The sequence below is a fragment of the Bos indicus genome, chromosome 6 (assembly GCF_029378745.1).
Source record: "Bos indicus isolate NIAB-ARS_2022 breed Sahiwal x Tharparkar chromosome 6, NIAB-ARS_B.indTharparkar_mat_pri_1.0, whole genome shotgun sequence".
Classification (NCBI taxonomy): domain Eukaryota; kingdom Metazoa; phylum Chordata; class Mammalia; order Artiodactyla; family Bovidae; genus Bos; species Bos indicus.
The window spans coordinates 73,008,491-73,031,426 of NC_091765.1; the positions used below are offsets into that span (position 1 = coordinate 73,008,491).

General features: G+C 43.4%; 1 protein-coding gene across 3 annotated transcripts in view; it reads left to right on the top strand.

The window, feature by feature from the left end:
* Positions 1 to 22,936, top strand: part of LOC109560500 (RE1-silencing transcription factor-like) — a 148,396-nt gene that overhangs the window by 108,835 nt on the left and 16,625 nt on the right. Inside the window, exon 1 of one of the 3 annotated variants that reach the window (XM_019962812.2) lies at positions 15,539 to 15,672. The exons of 1 other annotated variant lie outside the window; for it this stretch is intronic. The gene's annotated coding sequence lies outside the window, so the exon portion shown is untranslated. Of the gene's footprint in view, positions 1 to 15,538; positions 15,673 to 16,012; positions 16,696 to 22,936 lie in introns of those variants that run through there. One more of the 3 variants, XM_019962811.2, reaches the window with a different exon arrangement.

Sequence of the window (22,936 nt, forward strand, 5' to 3'; positions counted from 1 at the left end):
CTTCACTCACTTCCCTTAAGACCATTAATTATTGAGACCCATTCAAGGGCAGTTATTGTGGCCAGGCTTAGATCACAAAATGGCTTATACCAAAGATGACTTCTCTTATGTCAAGAAAAGCATGCCTGGTTCTCTTTGGGGATACCCTCCCTTATCTGTTTAGAGTCACTGTCTCCTTCAGTTAGTCTGTCCTGGTCCAGACTAGGTTAGGCATATCATTAATGGATGTCATTGGCTGGCATGCATAATTAAATAAATGGTGCTTATGACCATGACATCCAAGTACCATGTGCTAACAGAGCTCATAGAGGCATAATAAGACTTGATATAGTTCAGGTGAAGTTTTTCTGGAAGACATAACATCTAAGCAAATTCCTGAAATGAGATCAACTCACCCAAGTCAAGTGGGTCCCTGTTGGAGTGGGGATAGGTTCCCAGAAGTACCATCCAGGTAGTTGGAACAGCATGTGGAGATGGTTTGAGACTGGAAATGGTCAATGTGGAGGAGCTGGTGGCAGGAGAGGTAGCAGCCTGGGCCAGGCAGCTCCTTACTGAACTTGTTAAGTAGCTCAAACATTGCCCTAAAAGTTTTGAGAAGGCTTGGAGGGGATTTTAGCACAGGAATGATGTGATCAGATGAAATGATTTGCATTTTTTAAAGTTTACCTTGTAAGTCTTCTAGGTGAAGAACAGAATGTAGAGGAGCAGGAATGGGCAAGGGACGTTAATTAAGGCAAGAGATAATAGTGGCTTAATGTTTGAATATGGGCTTCCCTGGTGGCTCAGATGGAAAAAGAATCCGCCTGCAATGCGGGAGACCTGGGTTTGACCCCTGGGTCGGGGAGATCCCCTAGAGAAGAAAAGAAGGCAACCCACTCCAGTATTTGTGCCTGGAGAATTCCATGGACAGAGGAGCCTCGTGGGCTAGAGTCCATGGAGTTGCAGAGTTGGACATGACTGAGCAACTAACACCACACCAATGCTTGTATATACAGTGAATGACAGAACTTTCTAATCAAAGTATAGGATACAGGGTCTGGAAAGTCCCCACACATACCTTTCAGGTTCCAGGTTTTATGTCTCAGTGAACAAGTCATCATGATTTTTTCAGTACTAGCTTATTCATCCTAGCTTGCTCATTCAATACTAGCTTGCTCAAAATCCTCCAAGCTAGACTTGAATAGTATGTGAACCATGAACTTCCAGATGTTCAAACTGGATTTAGAAAAGGCAGAGGAATCAGAGTTCAAATTGCCAACATTCACTGGATCATTGAAAAAGCAAGAGAGTTACAGAAAAACATCTACTTCTGCCTTATTGACTATGCCAAAGCCTTTGACTGTGTGGATCACAATAAACCAAGGAAAATTTTTAAAGGATGGGAATACCAGACCACATTACCTGCCTCCTGAGAAATCTGTATGCAGGTCAAGAAGCAGTTAGAACTGGACATGGAACAACAGAATGGTTCCAAATTGGGAAAGGAGTATGTCAAGGCTGTATATTGTCACCCTGCTTATTTAACTTATATGCAGAGTACATCATGAGAAATGCCGGGCTGGATGAAGCATAAACTAGAATCAAGATTGCCGGGAGAAATATCAGTAACCTCAGATATGCAGATGACACTACCCTTATGGCAGAAAACGAAGAAGAACTAAAGAGCCTCTTGATGAAAGTGAAAGAGGAGAGTGAAAAAGTTGGCTTAAAGCTCAACATTCAGAAAACTAAGATCATGGCATCTGGTCCCATCACTTCATGGCAAATAGAAGGGGAAACAATGGAAACAGTGAGAGACTTTATTTTGGGGGGCTCCAAAATCACTACAGATGGTGACTGCAGCCATGAAATTAAAAGACACTGATCCTTGGAAGAAAAGCTATGACCAACTTAGATAGCATATTAAAAAGCAGAGACATTACTTTGCCAACAAGGGTCTGTGTAGTCAAAGCTGTAGTTTTTCCAGTAGTCATGTATAGATGTGAGAGTTGGACTATAAAGAAAGCTGAGTGCTGAAGAATTGATGCTTTTCAACTGTGGTGTTGAAGACTTGAGAGTCCCTTGGACTGCAAGGAGATCCAACCAGTCCATCCTAAAGGAAATCAGTCCTGAATATTCATTGGAAGGACTGACGCTGAAGCTGAAACTCCAATCCTTTGACCACCTGATGTGAAGAACTGACTCATTGGAGAAGACCCTGATGATGAAGACCTTGAAAGATTGAAGGCGGGAGGAGATGGGGACAACAGAGGATGAGATGGTTGGATGGCATCACAGACTCAATGGACATGAGTTTGAGTAAGCTCTGGGAGTTGGTGATGGACAGGGAGGCCTGGCATGCTGCAGTCCACGAGGTCACAGAGAGTCGGACCTGACTGAGTGACTGAACTGAACTGAACTGAGCTTATTTATAGCAGAGCTAGGACTACAAACCAATTGTGTATTTTTCTCTTGCTACCTTTTATCATGGACCTCCTCATATGACTCAGCGAGTTTTCAAATTTTAAAAAAGTTGTGCCATACTAAATTACGGATATAGTCTCTCTATTTTGAGGTGTTTGAGAATGTTATAATAAACAGTTTTATATAAACAGTGCTTTAGAACTGTTGGCACACAGGTACGAATTCAAGGCCTTTGAAATCAGTTTAGCTATGGAAACCTGTCCAGAGCTTCCTGGGGCTCTCATACTCACATGACACCCTCTGCGTCCCAGCCTGGTAGACTCAGCAGGGTCATATCTGGACTGATTGCCATAGTCATAGATAATGTCAGATTTCTGGACTCCATGGCATTTACCAGGGGCAAGACATGGAACCTCCTTTTGAATCTTTTGTAAATTGCGAGTCCATACTGTCAAATGACAAAAATAATACAATTTAGTCATGAGCTTGACGTCCCTTATCCATGGGAAAACCATCCATGGATTGAGGAGTACACTGCCTCATAGACAATAGAGCACTCTTCCTGAGGGAGTCTGGGCAAGAGCAAGTTTATAGACCTTTAAAGAGGAAACAGAAAAGAGGGCAAGATGACCTAGGAGGTCAGCCATTTCCTTATAAGCTTGTTTTTGTTGTTCAGTTGTTAAGTCGTGTCCGACTCTTTGTGACCCTGTGGACTGCAGCATGCCAGGTTTCCCTGTCCTTCACCATCTCCCAGAGTTTGCTGAAACTCATGTCCATTGAGTCAGTGATGCCATCCAACCATCTCAGCCTCTGCCGTCCCCTACTCCTCCTGCCCTCAGTCTTTCCCAGCATCAGGGTCTTTTCTAATGAGTCGGCTCTTGGCATCAGGTGGCCACAGTATTGGAGCTTCAGCTTATAAGCTTAGCAGGTCCTATTTTCCAGTGTGAGGTGAGCTAGCTAAAGCTGAGCTAGGGGGTTGTGATGGGTGTAGGTTAGGTTTCCTCGACAGTGGGGCATTTTCTGGAAGTGCAGCCTGGCTTAGCTTTAGATTTGTGCCCTGGGGCCGGCTGCTGCAGTGGCTTCCATTTTCTGGGTCCCCATATATGAATTATATTTATCAATGCTTTTTATACAGGGGATGTTGTGAGAACAAAGTGAGCCTATATTGGTCCCACATTCGTAATCACTGATTGTTTCTTTTTTCCCGTAACTCTTACTTGACATTGAGTCATCAATGTCACCAAAGCTGTCTACATAAACTACCAAGTGGCCGTATAGTGACCTATTTATGATTTATATTACATGTGAAAATAAGCTTGAAGAAGTCCTGGGTTGGTTTATTTAAGCTGGGGACTGTTACTCATTTAATAGATTCTAAATATAGAAAGCAAAGATGACAGTTTATATTCACTAAAACAATTATATGGATGGTAGGCTGTGATCATATACTGGTTAGTACTCTGCATTGTGGAAGGTGGGTGAGTGGTGAGGTAATTCTATTGATTTTCAGTCTGAGGTCTCTAGATCTTAGAGGGTGACGGTTGACAGTTAAAGGCATTAGCTCTAGCTATTAGTTTCTTTTCTGAAGCGACTGCTGTGGCAGGCATTTCTTATGATTGTGATCAAGGAACTCTTCAAATAGCATCCTCTAGTTTATCTTCTGGGCTTCCCTGGTGGCTCAATGGTAAAGAATCTACCTGCCAGTTCAGAAGATGCAGGTTTCATCCCTGGGTCAGGAAGATCTCCTGATCCCCTGAAGGAAATGGCAGTATTCTTGCCTGGGAATCTCATGGACAGAGGAGCCTGGTGGGCTGCATTCTGTGGGGTCAGAAAAGAGTCAGACATGGTATAGCAACTAAACAACAACATTTAATCTTCTACCTAGATTTTCTGCATCATGTAGATTCCCTGGTACAAGAAAGCATTCAGTTAGTCATCTTATTTGCATTGGTGAGGGAAGATTCAAAAGACACATCATAAGTAATGAATAATTGTCAAATGAATGAAATAATTCATAAGCAAATTTGAGTCCTTTCATTTAAATATAACATTATAAGCTGCATAATAAAGAAATGTATATTATAGAAAGTGAAAGTACCCTGCCATAAGCCTATTCCACAAAGTAATCTTGGTTAATATTTTGACCACTAGTTTTACTAAAAAAACTGGACTGAATATTCTTGTATATCAATGTACACTGTAGGAGGTTTTGTTGGGTCAGAAGCCTTGTGAGTTTATGTGTATATGTGTGTTTATTTTGGCAGTGCCAACTTATTCTCCAAAAAAGCTGTAAGATTTTCACTCCCTCAAACATTCTGTTGTAAGAAATTCCAAGATTGTTTTATTTTACTTTTAAAATGCTTATTTTCCCACCTTCCCTGGTGGTGCAGTGGGTAAGGAGCTGTCTGCCCGTGCAGAGGACACGAATTTGATCCCTAGTGTGGGAAGATTCCCCATGCTGGGGAGCAACTAAGCCCATGAACCACAACTAGTCTAGAGCCCATGAGCCACAGCTACTGAGCCGGCATGCTGCAATTACTGAGGCTTGTGTGCCTCGAGCCTGGGCTCCACCAGAGAAGCCACCACAACGAGAAGCCCGGGCACCACAGTGAAGAGTAGCCCCTGCTCGCTGCAACGAGAGAAAGCCTGCACACAGCAGTGACGACCCAGAGCAGCAAAAAACAGAAAGAGAGAGAGGCCAACGAAATTATCTGTTAAAAAAACTTCTTGTTTTCCGTCTAATAAAAGTACACATCCTTTTGAGACAAATTAGAACAACTTGGGAGCATACAAAGTAAGAAATTCTGGTATTTTCCACCCTCCATCCAATTTTTAGGGTTATTTTAGAATGAGATGATAATATGCTTTCAATATAGAAACCTTTCAAAATCAATTTTAGTTTATTTGTTTCTTCTTTTTCCTCTAGCATATGGAAACACCCTGTGTCACTACTAAGAAATTCTGAGAGAGAACTGTCTAGGCTTCTGGAGCCTCAGGCACTTTTGTTTTTCAAGGCTCTTCCTTATAGCCTACCAATCAACTTCGAATGCCCCCACATCAAATACTATATATATATATATATATATATATATATATATACACACACACACACACATATATATACACAAAAAAATGGAACTAATTTAATATTTTTCTCTGTAAAATATTTGGATTTTAAGTAACCTATTTAACCTATCAGCCATGATTTGCCAGTAATCATTCTGCATACTCAGCAGGATTTCTTGGGAAGTGAGAAAATGTAGTCTATAAGTTTTTAAAAATACATAATATTTGGGACTTCCCTGGTGGTCCAGTGGCTAGGAATCTGCACTCTGAATGCAAGGGACCAGATTCGATCCCTGGTCAGATTCGATCCCACATGCTGCAAGTAGGAGTTCCCATGCTGCAACTAAAGATCCTGCATGCCAAACTAAGACCTGATGTAGCCAAACAAACAAACAAACAAACAGAAAGTGTGGTATAAAAAGTGTGGTATGTTATTAGCTACTAAGTCATTTTGTGAGCACGGGGTTAATGTCAGAAGAAATAATTTTTATATCTAGGGACTTCCCTGATGACCCAATGGTTAAGACTACATCCTTCCAACACAGAGGGCATGGGTACAATCCCTGGTTGGGGAACTAAGATCCCACATGCTGAGCAGCATAATCTTCGCACCTATTCTGAGTCAAAAAAAATCCTATGCTTGTTCTAAGCCTAGATTATGCACATCTGTCAGATCGTGTCTCAATGCTCTGTGGACAGTGTTAGGTAAACAGCCAAATTTCCCCCCTTCATTTTTCTCTTTTCTAGATTACTTGCTAACTAGCTTCTTCTGGAAACATTCTGTCTTCTGAGCACGATATGGGAATTTAGATTTCATTTTTGTCCAGATCAATACACTTGATTTAGTTAAGTTTTCATGGTGTTGATGCAGAAAACGTGTTCTCTATGCACCCAGTACTGAATTGAATCTCAGAGGCAGAGTTTTGGATGAAGTAGAAAAGAATAGTTTTCTTGAATTTCCAGGCAAAGGGGAACATAGCAGGCTTCTGCTTCTGAAAACTCTGTGTTCCAACTTGGGAGGATTTAATGAGGAGTTTTGGCTCAGAGGGTAAAGCTGCCTGCAATGCAGGAGACCTGGGTTTGATCCCTGGGTCAGGAAGATCCCCTGGAGAAGGCAATGGCAACCCACTCCAGTACTCTTGCCTGGAAAATCCCATGGACAGAGAAGCCTGGTAGACTACAGTCCATGGGATCACAAAGAGTTGGACACTGAAGCTTCACTTTCACTTCATAGCAGTAGTTCAAGGGTGGAGTTGTTGACAAGATCAAGGTGTGTCCAGGCTCTGCACTTCTCTAATCTGGTCTCAGGTAATCTTCTTGATGAGCCTTTCTGCTTTCTTTAATCTGGCCTCAAGTTATCTTCTCTGACATAATCCATTTGTTGGGTTTCATTCTATAAAGAGCTTAAATACATTGTTATACCTTGTATTCCTTGAAGTGGAACCAGGACCCTGCCCCAAGGCTGCACTACTGTTTCTTGACTGCTCCTCCTTTGTCTCTGCATCCACTCCCTTCCCTGATTAGCAACTGTTTGTACCTGCCCTTTCAGGGAAGTTCAGGAAACTGAAGCCTATTCCCTATAAACAAGAAACAGGGGGCACAGAATGGTTTCTAGTACCAGGAGTACCAGTAAGTCCTGCCTGGTTTCATTATTGAAAGGGTCAGTAATACCCACTCACTGTGACATAAAAAATTATCTTTATTAAAATACATTTGAGTTTGTAAAATCTCTTATAGTCCTAAAAGCAGAACTAAGAACCAATTGTCATAAATTCCCTCCACTAGAGGCCATCCCTGGAGTCTACCAGGGATGACTGACTCTTATCATGAGCAAAGGTAAGTTTTCACAATGTAAACAGACATTGTCACAAATTGATCCTATCTCCCATCTATTCTCCTGATGCACATTTATCTTTCCAAAATGCCATTTGTTTTTGAATAAGCTCCCTTCTTATTCCCCTTCCCTAATTGAGAACTCATTTATTTTCCCATTAGTGTCATTCTCTTCCTCTTCTTCCCCTATAAAGATGTTATATAAGCCCTCCATGGATAAATTCTAACTGCCCTTGTGTCACATTTTTTCTGTGCACTCTCTATATACCTTAATGAAAATATGATGATTAAATGTTATCTTTTGTTACTCTGTCTTTTGTCAGTTGAATTCAAAAGACCCCAATCAAGAAAGTAGAGGAAAAGTTTTTGTTGTGGTGGTTTTTAAAATTGAAGTATAGTTGATTTACAATGTTGTGTTAATTTTTGCTGTATAGCAAAGTGATTCAGTTATGGATATAAGTATATATATATATATTTAAATATTTTTCCCATTATGGTTTATCATAGGATATTAAATAAAGTTCCCTGTGCTATAGAGTAGGAAGGAACTTGCTGTTTATCAATTCTATATATAATAGCTTACATCGGCTAAACCCAATCTCCCACTCAATCCTTTCCCCACCATCCTCCCCTTTGGCAGCTGCAAGTCTGTTCTCTATGCCTCTGAGTCTGTTCCTGTTTTGCAGGTTCATTCATGTCATACATGAAGGATGTCATATGGCATTTTTTACTTTCTCTTTCTGACTTCATTTAGTATGATAATCTCTAGATCCATTCATGTTGCTGTAAATGGCATTATTTTATTCTTTTTTAGGGCTGAGCAGTATTCCATTGTATATATATACCACATCTTCTTCATCCATTCATCTGTCTATGGACCATATAGGTTGCTTCCATGTCTTGGCTATTGTGAATAGTGCTGCTATGAACATAGGGATACATGCATCTTTTTGAACTAGAGTTTTGTCTGGATATATGTCCAAGAGTGGGGTTGCTGGATCATACGGTAATTCTATTCTTAGTTTTCTGAGGAGTTTCCATACTGTTTTCCATAGTGGCTGCAGTAACTAACATTCCCACCAATAGTGGAGGGCAGTTATACAGGAAAAGTTTTAACTCCTGGACACTTTATTGTATGAGTGTATTAAAATTTGTTTATTCCTTCATCAGTTGGGTTTTAGGGTTGTTTCATTTTTTGAACACTAATCTCCAGGGTTTTTTTTTTTTTTGCATGGCATAAGTTTTCAATTCTCCTCAGTTAGTACCTAGAATGGGATACCTATATTATATTCTATGTGTCTCTATAAGAAACTTCAAGACTGTTTTCCAAAATGGTTGTTTTGGGAGATGTTGGGCCAAAAGATACAAACCAAAGCTTGGGAGAAGGATTTATTACTTGCAGTAAGTAAGGAGAACACCTGGGGTTTTTTCCAATGCAGTGTCTCCACAAACAGCAAAATGGGAAACTTTTAAGCTAAGGGTACATGCATATTCTTGAAGGGGTTAGAGCAGAAAATTCCACATAGAATTGGGGCAAAGGTAAATAGAGTCCAAGCTTTAGCTGATAGAATTCAGAAGAGGTAAAAATCATCATTTCATCCTCCACCTGGGTAGGGGGATTAGTTCCCGAAGAACTCAAAGATACATAACAGAGTGTTATGTATATTCCTCATTGCTTAGTTTCTAAGTCATGTTTGACTCTTTGTGACCCCATGGACTGTAGCACACCAGACTCCTCTATCCATGGAATTTTCCAGGCAAGAATACTGGAATGGGTTGCCATTTCCTTCTCCCGGGGATCTTCCTGATCCTGGGATTGAACCCACAGCTCCTGCATTGACAGGTGGATTCTTTACCACTCAGCGAACAAGGAACCCCAAGGGGCAGGAGCTAAAACTCTGTTTTATCTTTGAACTGTTGTTTCTTGACTGCTTTTCCTTTGTTCCTGCTTCCCCTAACTTCCCTTAAGATCACTGATTATTGAGGCGAGCATGGGGCCAGCTTAGATACAAAAAGCTTAGGCCAAATTGGTTTTTCTTATGTCAAGAAAACCACGCCTGGTTCTCTTTCTCTGAGGATCCCCGATCCTATCAGTTGTACCAGTTTTCATTTTCATTATCAGTAGATGAGAGTTCTAGTTGCTCAGTGTCCTCATCAGCACCCTTATTTTCAGTCATTCTAGTGGATAAAGTGATTATTTGAAGACAAATAAGGAAATGTCCATTGAAGAAACGTTTATTTATAAAACCAGCACTGTGTGTTAGCTTTGACTGGGTTGATACACTTTGTTGCAAGTTTAATTTTATTGACTGTGTCAAAAATAAGAACACAATTCCTTATCTCTTCAGGTCCTTGTTAGTCAGGTCAGAAACAGGAATAAAAGTATGTACAACAGTATACCTCTCATGGTACTCTGGACGCTTTTGCCTCTTTCTGGAAGGAAGGAGAAGACTGCCACAAGTTGTATTTTGAATCAAGTCCCATTTCCCCTAAATTGACAATTAGCTCTATAGGTTAAAATGTCAAAGCTGTGGCTGGAGTATTTTAAAAGCAATCGAGGAAAATAAGGGTTTCCTTTGCCAGGAGACTACTAATCTTAACCTTAAAATAGGGTCAAGAGTTAAGGAAATGTGGATCTGAAGAGTATTTTAACCTCAGATATATACTGTCTGTATGTCCATTGAACATAGTAGCTCATCAGGTCCAAAAACAGTAAAAGATGTTTTAGGTAAGGGTGAGCTACTGCCAGCGATTAGAGTTTAAGGCACACTGGAAGAGCACTGGGCCAGTTGGAAATCTGTGTCCCTGGGCCCAAGTTCTGGCTGTGACCTAACTAGGTGAGCAAACCTGGACAAGTCAAATGCTTTCAGGCCTGTGTTTTCTTCTATAAAACAGAGCTTGGATCCCTAAGATTTCTTTCAGTTGTGACATTTTGTGGGCTGCATATGACATGGAGAATTCTGGGAAGAAGGACAATAGGGAAGGCCAGAGCAAAGAGATAGAATGCAGGGGAGGGGCAGGGCTGTGCAGAGAGAGAGGTGTGGCTTATATGTAAAAAGGGGCAGGGAATTCCCTGGCTGTCCAGTGGTTAGGACTCCATGCTTTCACTGCTGAGAGCCTGGGTTCAGTCCCTGGTCCGGGAATTATGATCCTGCAAGCTGCATGGTGACAAAGCTAATAAAACAAACAACAACAGAAACAGGGGCAAATAGAGGGACACTTGAGGCCCAAACAGACTCTTAAATTCTACCTAGGAAAATCCAAGGAAAGACTGGTATGTGGAACTAGGAGTATACTAGGAGTACCATATGCAGAAGAGCAGGAATGGAGATTTTCAACAGGAAGGCAGTACAGAGGAACCAGTGACCTAAGAGCATTTTTTAACCCATTCAACAAATAGCTATTGAAAGGAAATATTTTAGGGGGCAAAGAGGTAGGCCAGCATTCAGCATGAGGGAAGTCTGTGATGGGTGTTGAACTGGGGGTACAAGGGGCCCCACTGTGAGAGATTGTGACACCAAGCTGGGATCCTGTAAATTTAACAAACACATGTTGAGCAACTACCACATTATAGGCATTGGAGATAAGGACTAATTTCTTTGTTCTTTTGGACATTAAGTTCTGTTCCCAAAATCTTGGCCCCCTGTCCACCAGTGTTGAATAAAGAACATGGAGACAGAATTCAGAGGAAATAGGAAAATGACTCTATCTTTGCCTGGCACAGAGGAATACACAGCAGGCTAGCACCTCAAGAACTAAGCCCCTCTCCCCTGGGAAATAGGGAAAGGTTTTATACTCTCATGAAGGTCTTGTGTGTATGTATATATATATATATAAATTTTTTTTTCTTTCCTGCAAGTTTACAGCCAAAAGCTGGAGTCAGGCGGCTCAGCAACCTGATCTGGTAATCCCTGAAGTTATAGGCCAAGAACTTCTTCCTTTTGAGATACAGAATCCTACTAGAGAGTGTAGGGGGAGAAAAATGTCAGGTGCAGAGTATAATTTATGTGGAATCAGATAATAATTAGCTTTGTGAAGGACAAATCCAGCTACAAGTGTTTGTCAGTAGTAACACCTAAAGAATAACCAAGATTATTTAACTCTTGCAGACATGTTTGGCTGGTATGTGCCAAATGCTGTCTACTCTTTTTTGTTTTTGCGGTGATAGTTTTAGTAAGGAAAGATAAACAATAAATGGTAAATAAATAAAATACATGGCATGTTTGTTAGCAATAAATGCTAATAGCAGGGAAGGACAGTAGGATTGGGTGCAAAGGGGAGGAGCTGTAATTCTAAAGATTGTGGCCGCTGAGAAAAAGCTGCCATCTGACCCAGGAGGGGAGGGAATGAGCTTGCACGGACAGAGAGGTACTGGATAGTCTTTTAGATAAAGAACAGCAAGTTCTAGTAGCCAGGGTTCAAGGAGGCCAGGGAGTTGAGGGGAAGAGGAGCAAGGGGAGAGTAGTGCAAAATGTCATGTGGGCTGCCTGAGACAGCAGGAGGAGAAGCAGGAGGAGCCCAGCTCCTTCCAGAGCTCCCTGGCTCCCCTCCTTCCCGTCTCTCAGCATTTTTAGATACTGTCATGGATAAGACTGTATTCTGATTACCAGAACCAGAACAAAAGTTTGGGGCTCAACTGGCAGCAAGGGTAGATGAAGTTGCTGTCAACAGTGCTAGACCTGGCCTTAAATCTGTCTTCAGACACCATTAATCTTGTTGTTGTTGTTGTTCTGGCTGTGCCACATGGCAAGTGACGTCTTAGTTCCCTGACCAGGTGTTGAACCTGTGGAATCTTAACCACTGGACTGCCAGGGAAGTCCCCAGACACCAACAGTCCTAAAGCCAGTGTGGCTCAAGGCCTACACTGGTGGGTTTCCCCACAGAGTGCAAAAGAAGCTGCAGAGAAGAAACAAGGGCTGCCAGGTATATTGAACTGAAAAAAATACATATATGATTGTTTTAGGAAATACCTGCATTAGATTCAAAATTTAACAGAATAAAAAGCATTTGAGGGATTTGCCTGGTGGTCCAGTGGTTAGAACTCTGTGATGGTTCAATTTCTGATCAGGGAGTTAAGATCCTATATACTGTGAGTCAGCCAAAAAAATTAAAACAAACAAAAAAACAACAGAACTCAGTCACAGTTCAAAGTCTTTTATTTTTTTTTCTCAAAAGATCTTAAATTTTGGATACAGCAAAGTAAAATACAGCCTCTTGAAAAGCAATTAGTAATTAGTTTATAGAACCAGCTTCCCCCAAGGAGAGTTCCTATTAATTTATAAATTTGGCCTTAAATTTGACCTATGGCCTTCACGTCATGATGATTTGGGTCACTCTGAATATGACATCTCTGAAACAAGGACCTCTGCTAATTTTAAATGAATGCAGCTGCCTATTTGTCATTCATTTATTTGCATCACAATATGTTGGAATAAATGCCCAATTAATAAAACATTTCCAGTAAGCAGTCAGACTGAGGAAATGAAGGATATTTATCTAGTAAGTTTTAAAAAGAAATGTTTCATTTTTGTCTTTTTTGGACATGAAAAAGGGGAAAAAGTTTATATTTTTGCAGGCTGTGACAGAGGCCAGATTTGTTCCCAGGGTTACAGCATCTAAAAAATCCTGCAAGCATTATATGGATTTAAAAAAAAATTTTTTTTTTTTAAAGTGAATAAAGGTAGAAAAGTTTAGGGAATTCCCTGACCATCCAGTGGTTCAAACCTGGCACTTTCACTGCCAGGGGCCAGGTTCAATCCCTGGGTCTACAGGCCGCATGAAAGTGAAAGTGGTAGTCGTCACTTGTGTCCGGCTCTTTGCGACCCCAGGCTCCTCTGTCCATGGAATTCTCCAGGCAAGAATACTGGAGTGGGTTGCCATGCCCTCCTCTACAGGATCTTCCCAACCCAGGGATCGAATCCAGGTCTCCCGAATCGCAGATTCTTTACCATTAGAGCTACCCGGGAAGCCGCATAGAGTGGCCAAAGAAAAAAGGAAAGAAAGAAAAAGTTTGCACCAGGCCTACAAAGGTTTTATTCCTTCCTTTCCTTCCTTTAATTTTTTTCTCCCTACCCCAGCTCTTTTTTTTTTTCACCATTCCCTCCTGCATTTCTTTCTTTCTCTTTTGGGATCAATGAAAATGAATGCGTCTTAAGTTTGATTCATGGGGGGATTTTGCATTTGAACAGCAAGGAGATCAAACCAGTCAATCCTAAAGGAAATCAACCCTGCATATTCATTGGAAGGACTGATGCTGTAGCTGAAGTGCCAATACTGTATCCATCTGATTCAAAGAGTTGACTCATTAGAAAAGACCCTTATGCTGGGAAAAATTGAAGGCAACAGAAGGGGGTGACAGAGAATGAAATGGCTGGAGCATCATCTACTCAATGGACTTGAGTTTGAGCAAACTCGGGAGATAGTGGAGGACAGGGAGGGAAGCCTGGCATTCTGCAGTCCATGGGGTCACAAAGATTTGGACACCACTGAGCGACTGAACAACAAATCAAAACCTTTGGTAGTTAAGCATGGAGGACCTTTATTCCATTTTTCATTTGACCCTGTACGTTATTTAATAATGTACTGTCAACAATTAGACAGGGCTCCTAAGGAGTAGACCAGGAACATAGAGTGTGGCAGCTCTCTCATAAAAAAGTAAAGGAACTTGAAAGAGAAGGAACTGGGTAAACTGAGTAGGAGGTAGGTCTCAGGTGTTTTTTGAGCTTGCTGTTTTTACTGTGTATAATGTTCCTTCCCCTATTTCCCACCTGTTGAAATTTTCCCACTTCTCAAGACCAGATCAGATAATCCATCTACTGTGACTGTTTCTAGATCCTATTAGAAACTAGCTAAAGCGTCTGCCTACAGAGTGGGAGACTTGGGTTCAATCCCTGGGTCAGGAAGATCCTCTGGAGAAGGAAATGGCAACCCACTCCAGTACTCTTGCCTGGAAAATCCCACGGACAGAGGAGCGTAGTAGGCCACAGTCCATGGGGTCGCAAAGAGTCGGATACGACTGAGCGACTTCACTTCGCTTCCTCCTCTAAACCCCCAAAGCACTTGTTGCTACCTCTTTTATACTATTAGTGATAGTCCAACTTATCTTTATCTGGGTAGTCAGGGCCTTGAATGCCATACTAAGGAGTTTAAGAGAGTCATTACATTTCAGAGGATAGCTGTGAATTACAATACTTAGGCATTTCTGGGGCAAAAAGAAATTTTTTTTCTCTTTCTCCCTCCCTCCCTCTTTCTAGCCTATTACTGTGTGCCAAGTAGCAGGCTTGGTTACTCCACTTTATAAACATGCACGCAGGTTACTCTCCAAAACTGGCTCAGGAAACAGCCTTGAAGTCCTCACCACCCTCGTTACCCTCTGTAATCTGAGGGTAACTGCTACACTGAAATGGTGCTTTGAAGACTGAATGACTTGATACCTTCCACGTCTAGGGACTTGTCCCGTCTATCCTCATTCTCACAATTTTGAATCCACTTCGTTCCTGAAATACTTTGTTTTCACAACTTACTGCGTTTTTGTTATTGTTCTTTTTGTTTTTTGTTGTTTTCCTGGCTTATAGCTTAAAATTTGGAAAGCTTTTTTTTTTGGTTAATGTAGACTCAAAACGAAGCTTAATTAGTTAAGGGTGGCTATGGGTGGAGATCAGAAGAGATTCTGAAAGGTATTTTTCAAGCATTTTAGACTTGAAAGGGAGGTGACAAAGCCTGTAAGAGCGCTCCTTTTAAGAGTGCTAGTCTCTTGCGTGCATTCCAGGGCTGGGGGATAACTTTTCTGTTGTTAGTTCATGAAGGAAATCAACAAAGGTAGCGGGGTTGGCTTCTTTTCTGACCTCAGAGCCCGAGTTCGAGACACTGGGGAAACTAGGTGCTGCTACGTCTGGGCGCTCCCCCATCCAAAGACCGGGCCCCCAACAGACTCCTTCGCCCAGGGGCGGGGCGCGCTAGGCGACTACGCGCGAGGGCAGCGGAGGGGGCGTGTCCGGCGGGCGCGCGCGGGCGGTGAGGGGGCGTGTCCCGGGAGTGGCGGCGGCGGCGCGGGTCGGGTGCGCGGCGCAGCCTCCTGTGTTGGAATGTGCGGCTCCCGCGAGCTCAGGGCGCAGAAGCAGAGTAAGCGCCGCCGAGGCCTGGGGTCCCAGAGCCCGCTGTGGGTGGCGGCGGCGGCGGCCCGGACCGCAGGGCGAGAGCCAGCGGCCTGAACACTCTGCTGCCCCACTGGGTCTTCGCGGGCCTCGACGAGCCCAGCGTCCAACTTTTCCACCGTCACCCTCCCCTCCCCCGAAACTCCTGCAACAAAGAAAAGTAGTCCGTGAAGGAGCGGCGACGCGGGTCGTCGCTCCTCCTCGCCCAGAAAGGCCGGTAAGCGCGGCGCGATCTGAGACATGGTTGGGTGGGGGCGGCGGGCCGGCCGGGCGGCCGTGGCCGCGAGAAGGGGAGGGCGCGGAAGGACGCGGAGCCAGGCGCTGTCCAGGGCTGATTTGCAGATACTGTGGCTCGGGCGGCGGCGACGACCGCCGCGTCGGGCGGGGGCGGGCGGCCGGGCGGGATCGGGTTACATCGTCGCCGCCGGGGGGCTGGGCCGGGGGCGTCGGTGGAGAGCGGCGCGGCGCCAGGACCCCTTCCCCAGTCGAGGCCGGGCCGCCGCGTCCGCGCGGGCGCAGGAGCGGGGATGTCTTGTCCTGAGGCCGGGAGCGGAGCTGCTTGGGGCCCTGGTCCTGAAACTAACTTCCTCTCGTGCTCCTTCTGCTCCGAGTCCCGCCGCAGCCCCTCGCCTGCCTGCGGCCCTCGCGTCTTCCTCCCTCCCCGGCCTCTCCCTTTCGCCGGAAGGCGCCGTTGAGTGCGGCCGGGCGGGTTGAGTCAGCCCGGGACCCGGGCGGTTCCGCCAATGGGGCTGGACAGCGATTTCTGCGCTCGGGCGGCCAGGCCGCCGAGGCCCTGCGTGCGGGGTCGTCTGGCCGCCGGAGTCGGCGGGGCCGGGGCGCGAGTCCCGCGGGGCGCCGTGGGGGAGTGAGCCTCAGACTTCCGGGGCGCAGGGGGGCCCCCTCTGGCCCTCGGGGCCCGGCGCCTCGGGAGGGCGCCCGCGGAGGCTCCCGGCCCCCTGCGGAGGGCGAGCCCTGGGCGGGCGAGGAGCCGGGACGACGACGAGGCGGCAACTTTCCTCACTCTTCCCGGACTGGGGCGCGCGGGCCCGGAGGGGGCAGCCTGGACTGGGAAGACTCGGTCTGGCCCAACGGCGCCCCGAGTTTGCTCGTCTCGCCGTCTTCAGTGGTGGGGAGCCCAGGAGACGCTTCGGGACGACTTGGTGTGTCGATGGTGCAGTGAGCGGGCCGAGGCGAGGGGAAGCGAGGGCGCCGGAATTTGCGAAGAGCTGCTTTGTGTTTGGTACGTATTTTGAGAAAATGGCCGAATGCCTATTTCAGTCAGGAATGCCGCGGCCGAGGCCGGCGCTGGTGAAGGCAGCACGTAGGATCCGAGTGGCACGTTGGGCTTTCGGGCTGTGCGCGGACGGCCTTCCTGAGCAACGTTGAAATGCCTGTAGGAATGGTTGTTAGGGTTTGGGGAGAATTAGGAATTACGAGTCACCTGGGCTGTTTCGTTAAGGCCTTGGACAGCCTTTGCTGTGTGATGGCATTTGATTCCGACTTTCGTTGGTACCTATGACTCAACGAGTTTGTGTTTATCCGCTTGGGTTAAACTGATTACTTTTGGTATTTTGGGTGTAAAATTTTTTGAGCCCTTGCCACTTTGCTTTTTCTAATTCGCAAGAGAACATCTAATTTGAGAATTAACACCTTTTAGGTTGGAAAGTAATGAGGTTAAGACACTTTATTGAAAAGCCCAACGTTTTTTCAAAGAGATTTTATTATGGCTCCTCTAGGCCGTTGAGTCAGATCAAACACAAGGCAAGAAAGTTGCTGATTTGAAGATGAGTTATTCAGTTAATGGGTATTTGAAAGCTCTTGTGTTTTCATTTATGTATATTTAAATACACTAAACTTCCCTTTTCACAGGAAAAAAGATATTTAATTTTTGTTTACTTTTAAACAGATCATCAAGAAAAGAAACTTAAGTAATACTTTAATGGTATTATGTACTTTTTCAAAGTACATTGGACCCTTAAACAACAGGAATTTGAACTGCATGGGTTCACTTATATGGATTTTTTTCAAGAAATATATTGGAAAATTTCTCATAGATCTGCAACATTTTGCAGAAGTCTACAGATGATACACATAGCCTAGAAATATGGAAAATTTAGAAAAAGGTACATCATGAATGTATCAAGTATACATAGATAATGTATTTTATCATTGACTACTGTAAAATGTATACAAATCTAATAAAAGTTACCAAAAATTACAGACCACCTGTAATGGCACCATTTCTGTCCAGAGAGATGTAAACAAATGTAAAGATCAATCATTCACCCATAACTGCATATTAACTGTGGTCCATACTGTGGGTCTGTAATCATTTCATAGCTACCTGTTGTTGCTATTTTGGTGAGCCTCAAGTGTTTGGAGGGATCCACTTAAAACGTCTTGTAAGTCTAATCATATCTGGGTGAGCAGTTCTCTCCAGTAAATTGTGCTTGCAGAAAAAAAGCCACCTCTCCCATTTCCTGAGTGTTTTTCATTGTGTTTAGTGGGATACCAGAAACCTTGAATGACTCCATGGGACCCATATAAAGTGCCACTGGTGATGCTGGAAATGCTCCCAAGCAGTAAAGTCATGGCATTGGAAGAAAAAGTTAAATTGCTTGATATTGACCATATCAAGTTCTGCAGTTTCCATTACCCACCACTTCAAGATCAGTGAATCTAGTGTAAGGGTTATTGAAAAAAAAAAAAAAAAAAAGAAATTTGGAGACTGTCTCTGCATTTTTGCCAGCAGACATGAAAGCCTTACACTTTTTGTAATATGCCTTCTGTCTGATATTAAAAATGCCTTTTTGGGAATTCCCTAGTTGTCCAATGGTTGGGACACCGTGCTTTCACTGCTTGAGGGTTCAGGTTTAATACCTGGTTGGGAAACTAAGATACCACAAGCCACCAAGCTGTGTGATGTAACCTTAAAAAAAAAAAAAAAAGAATTTTTCATGTGGGTATAGTTATGAAAGGCATACCTATAGAGTAAATTGATTCGAGAAAAAGTGAAGTTATTGTATGACAATTTAAAGCAAAAGGAAAATGAAGTTTCTAAATCTGGAGACTTTAATGCTGGCAGAGAATGGTTTGGTAATTTTAGAAAGAGTTTTGACTGAAAAAATATCAAGATAGCAGAACCAGCTTTGAGTTCCCAGATGCTGTTAACAAAATTATTGAAGAGAAAGGCTGTCTGCCTAAACAGGTTTTTAATACAGAGTAATGTGCCCTAGTCTGGAAAAAGTTGCCAAAAAGCTCATTCATTACTAAAGAAGAGAAGTGAGCATTAATTTGGATTTAAGGCTGGTTGAAGACTAGCTTGTTTTGTACAAATTGAGTTTTTGATCAGGACTGTTCTTATCTATAAAGCTGCCAAGCCCACTTTTTTTTTTTTTAATGGAATTGTTTTTCTTTCGTTCTTTGTCTTCCTTTCTTTTTTTGGCTTGCACGATCTCAGTTCCCCCACCTGGGACTGAACCTTGGCCACTGCAGTGAAAGCCCAGAACCCTAACCATTAGGCCACCAGGGAACTTCATAAGCTCACTATCCTTAAAGATAAACACCAGTTACTATTCTTTTGGTTGTATAATAAGAAGGCCAGGGCAATGAGAATACTTAACTAAATTGGTTCCATTGATGCTTTATCCCTGATTATGAAGTACTTCGCAGTAAGGGGACTGCATTTTAAGATTCTTTGGTATTGGACAGTGACCCTGGCCACCTTAACCCCATGAGTTCAACATTGAAGGTGTCAAATGGTATTCATGCGTGTGTGCTAAGTTGCTTCAGTTGTGTCCCACTCTTTGCGACCCACTCTTTGCGACCCTATGGACTGCAGTCTGTCAGGCTCTTCTGTCCATGGGATTCTCCAGGTAGAATACTGGACTGGTTTGCCATTTCCTCCTCCAGGGGATCTTTCCGACCCAGGGATTGAACCGAGGTCTCTTACATCTACATTGGCAGGCAGGTTCTTTACCACTAGCACCACCTGGGAAGTCTGTCAAAGTGGTTCCCAAACACAGTGTCTTTTAATAAAGCCTATATTAAGGTATCTTAAGGACCTTGAAGTGTCATTACACATGGTACTCCATAGAAAGGATTGTCAGTGCTGTGGAAGACAACCCTGATAGAACATCGTGAAAGTCTAGAAGGACCATACTGTTGAAGATGTTATCATTGTGATAGCAAAAACTATGAAGGCCATCAAGCCTAATACAAATTTCTGCTAGAAGAGACTGTCCACGTCTTGTGCATGAATTCACAGGATTTACCACAGCCAATCAAGGAAGTCATGAAAGAGATAGTGGATACTGGAAAAAGGTGGATGAAAGGCTTCATGATACATATTTTGGGAATATTCAAGAGTTAATAGATAGCATACCAGAGTAATTAATGGAAGTTAATTTGGAGGTGAGTCCTTTAGAACCAGTGTAAGACTATAAGGAAAAAGACATGGAAGAAGCAGCGCCAGAAAACAAATTGACGTTAGACAGTCTGGCAGCAAGGTTCCTTTTGTTGAAGATTGCTTTTGACTTCTTTTACAGCTTGGCCCCTTGTATGATACAGACACTAAAACTAAAGCCCTTGGTAGAAGGATTAGTACCAAATTGAAACATTTTTAGAGAAGTAGAAAAGGAAAATTTGGACAGAAATTTAAGATATCTTTCTCTCAAGTTTCGCCTCTTTCCACTTCCTCCACCTCTTCTCTCTCTGCACCTCCTTCTGCCTTCTTTTACACTTCCTCTGCCTCTTCTGACTGCCACTCCTGACTCAGCAAGAGCAACCCTTCCTCCCCCAACCCCCCTACTCAACAGAAGACAGGAGGATGAAGACCTTGATGATGATCCACTTCTCTGCTTAATAAATGTTAATCACACCGTTCAGTTAATAAACTTATCTGTCATGTATGTGTATAAGTGTCTTGTAAAAAATCTAGTAATTGTACACCAAGAGCTGGAAGACATTGTGTCATCACCATTGTTACCTAAGAATTCATTGTGTGCAAGACTTGAGAAAGGTATTAGTTTTTCTACTGTTGTATAATTTTGCTTTTGAATAATTACATTACCTGGAACTTCCTTGGTGGTCTAGTTGTTAAGAATTCATGTTCTGCTGTTGCTGCTAAGTCGCTTCAGTCGTGTCTGACTCTGTGCGACCCCATAGATGGCAACCCACCAGGCTCCCCCGTCCCTGGGATTCTCCAGGCAAGAACACAAGTGGGTTGCCATTTCCTTCTCCAGTGCATGAAAGTGAAAAGTGAAAGTGAAGGCGCTCAGTTGTGTCCGCCTCTTTGCGACCCCATGGACTGCAGCCCACCAGGCTCCTCAGTCCATGGGATTTTCCAGGCAAGAGTACTGGAGTGGGGTGCCATCGCAGGGGATATAAGTTCAGTCCCTGGTCTGGGAGGATCCTACCCACATGTCGAGCAGCAATTAAGCCTATGGGCTGGAACTACTAAAGCCTGGGCTCTAGAGCCCCAGCACTGCAACAAGAGAAGCCACTGCAACTACAGAGCAGCCTCTGCTTGTCGAAACTAGAGAAAGCCAACACGCTGCAACGAAGACTCAGTACAGCCGAAAATAAATTTTCAGTCCAGTTCAGTCGCTCAGTCATGTGCAACTCTTTGTGACCCCATGGACTGTAGCATGCCAGGCTTCCCTGTCCATCACCAACTCCCAGAGCTTACTCAAACCCATATCCATAGAATCGGTGATGCCATCCGACCGTCTCATCCTGTATCGTCCCCTTCTCCTACTGCTTTCAATCCTTCCCAGCCTCAGGGTCTTTTCCAGTGAGTCAGTTCTTCACATCAGGTGGCCAAAGGATTGGAGTTTCAGCTTCAGTGTCAGTCTTTCCAATGAATATTCAGGACTGATTTCCTTTAGGATTGACTGGTTAGATCTCCTTGCAATCCAAGGGACTCTCAAGAGTCTTCTCCAACACCACAGTTCAAAAGCATCAATTCTTCGACACTTAGCTTTCTTTATAGTCCAGCTCTCACATCCATACATGATCACTGGAAAAACCATAGCCTTGACTAGAGGGACCTTTGTTGGCAAAGTAATGTCTCTGCTTTTTAATACGCTATCTAGGTTGGTTATAGCTTTTCTTCCAAGGAGTAAGCGTCTTTTAATTTCATGACTGCAGTCACCATCTGCAGTGATTTTGGAGCCCCCAAAAATAAAGTCTGTCATTGTTTCCCCATCTATTTGCCATGAAGTGATGGGGCCAGATGCCATGATCTTAGTTTTCTGAATGTTGAGCTTTAAGCCAATTTTTTCACTCTCCTGTCTCACTTTCATCAAGAGGCTCTTCAGTTCTTCACTTTGTGCCATAAGGGTGGTGTCATCTGCATATCTGAGGTTATTGATATTTCTCCCGGCAATCTTGATTCCAGCTTGTGGTTCATCCAGCCTGGCATTTCTCATGATGTACTCTGCATGTAAGTTAAATAAGCAGGGTGACATTATACAGCCTTGATGTGTTCCTTTCCCTATTTGGAACCAATCTGTTGTTCCATGTCCAGTTCCGACTGTTGCTTCCTGACCTGCATACAGATTTCTCAGGTGGTCTGGTATTCCCATCTCTTTCAGAATTTTCCACAATTTGTTGTGATCCACACAATCAAAGGCTTTGGCATAGTCAGTAAAGCAGAAGTAGATGTTTTTCTGGAACTTTGCTTTTTCGATGATCCAGCGGATGTTGGCAATTTGATCTCTGGTTCCTCTGCCTTTTCGAAATCCAGCTTGAACATCTGGAAGTTCACGGTTCATGTACTGTTGAAGCCTGGCTTGGAGAATTTTGAACATTACTTTGCTAGTGTGTGAGATGAGTGCAATTGTGCAGTGGTTTGAGCAGTCTTTGGTATTGCCTTTCTTTTGGATTGGAATGAAAACTGACCTTTTCCAGTCCTGTGGCCACTGCTGAGTTTTCTAAATTTGCTGGCATATTGAGTGCAGCACTTTCAGAGCATCATCTTTTAGGATTTGAAATAGCTCAACTGGAATTCCATCACCACTAGCTTTGTTGGTAGTGATGCTTCCTAATAAGGCCTGCTTGACTTCGCACTCCAGGATTCACTCAAGGTGAGTGATCACATCATCGTTATTATCTGGGTCATGAAGATCTTTTTTGTATAGTTCTTCTGTTTATTCTTGCCACCTCTTAATATCTTCTGCTTGTGTTAGGTCCATACCATTTCTGTCCTTTATTGTGCCCATCTTTGCTTGAAATGTTCCCTTGGTATCTAATTTTCTTGAAGAGATCTCTAGATCCTCCCATTCTATTGTTTTCCTCTATTTCTTTGCACTGATCACTGAAGAAGGCTTTCTTATCTCTCCTTGCTGTCTTTGGAACTCTGCATTCAGATGGATATGTTTCCTTTTCTCCTTTGCCTTTGGCATCTTTTCTTTCCTCAGCTATTTGTAAGGCCTCCTCAGACAACCATTTTTGCCTTTTTGCATTTCCTTTTCTTAGGG